Source organism: Cannabis sativa, chromosome 9 (genome assembly GCF_029168945.1).
Source record: "Cannabis sativa cultivar Pink pepper isolate KNU-18-1 chromosome 9, ASM2916894v1, whole genome shotgun sequence".
Taxonomy (NCBI): domain Eukaryota; kingdom Viridiplantae; phylum Streptophyta; class Magnoliopsida; order Rosales; family Cannabaceae; genus Cannabis; species Cannabis sativa.
In genome coordinates this window covers 48216678-48217971 of record NC_083609.1, presented here as the reverse complement: position 1 = coordinate 48217971, position 1294 = coordinate 48216678, and the positions used below count along the sequence as shown (strand labels likewise).

Below are 1294 nucleotides of genomic sequence, written 5' to 3'. Positions count from 1 at the left end.
GATAGTGGAGCCTCCACTAGGACTTTGTTGTTGCAGCTGTTGTTGGTTTTGTTGGGGCTGGTTTCTCTGCTGGTAGAACCCCTGTTGGTTGTGCCCATAATTATTGTTTTGGGTATGGTTTCCATTGGCTTTTGCTTGATCCATTGGTAAACTGTTCACATCCACCGGACATTCCTCATAGGGGTGAGGACCTCCACATAGCTCACAGACCACCTGAGCTTGTTTTACTTGAACAGCTAACAGTTTTGTCAGGGGCCTCTACCTGGGCTGTTAGTTTTGTGATGGCATCCACCTCTAGCACACCAGCTACCTTCTTAGTTTGACTTCTTTCAGTTGACCACTGCTGATTATTCAGGGCCATCTCCTCCAACAGATCATAAGCCTCATTTGCACTCTTCCTCATGAATGCTCCACCAAATTGCGGCAAAGATCTATGAGTGTTCTGGTGTTACCAACCAACCCATTATAAAAATTGTGAACCAGCATCCACTTCTCAATACCATGGTGAGGACACTTTCTGATTAAATCCTTGAACCTCTCCCAAGACTCATGGAGAGACTCATTCTCTTGTTGACAGAAATTGTTAATCTCTCTTCGCAGCTTAGCAGATTTTGCTGGGGGAAAGAACTTAGCAGAAATTTAGTAGCCAAATCATCCCATGTAGCAATAGAATTGGGTGGTAAGGAGATTAACCAACTTTTGGCTCTTTCTCTGAGTGAGAAAGGAAACAGTCTCAATCGGATGGCGTCATCACTAACCCCATTTACTTTGAAAGTCTGGCATAACTCTGTGAAGTTTGATAGATGCTGATTGGGATCTTCAGAAAGGAGTCCACCAAACTGGACTGAAGACTGCACCATTGTGAGTATGGCAGGCTTGATTTCAAAGTTGTTAGCCTCCACTGTCGGTGGCCTGATACATGACTGAGCCCCTATGAGAGTAGGGAGAATATAATCTCTCAAGCTACGACCATTAGCTTGATCTTCAACGGCACCTCCATTATTAGCATTATTAGCGTTTTCAGCCATGATTTCTGGTGTTTCAGCAGTTGCTGAAACTCTTTCTTGCCTCTTGTTCTTTCTGTTTCTCCTACAAGTTTTCTCGATTTCAGGATCAACTTGTAATATGACTGCTTGTCCTTGATGGTGCATACACTTAGGATTCCTGAAATAGAGAAAGAAAATATTGCAAGAAAAAGATTAGTAATTAGCAAGAAAAACAAACCAAAGTAGAAGTAAGTATAATTTTGTGTAATATTAATCTTTATACAATTCCCCGGCAACGGCGCCAAAAA

General features: G+C 42.3%; 1 non-coding gene across 1 annotated transcript; it reads left to right on the top strand.

Moving 5' to 3' along the window:
* Positions 1-496: 496 nt before the first annotated feature.
* Positions 497-603, top strand: LOC115724232 (small nucleolar RNA R71). The gene has a single exon (XR_004013034.2). It is a non-coding gene; the product is annotated as a small nucleolar RNA R71 (small nucleolar RNA).
* Positions 604-1294: the final 691 nt, after the last annotated feature.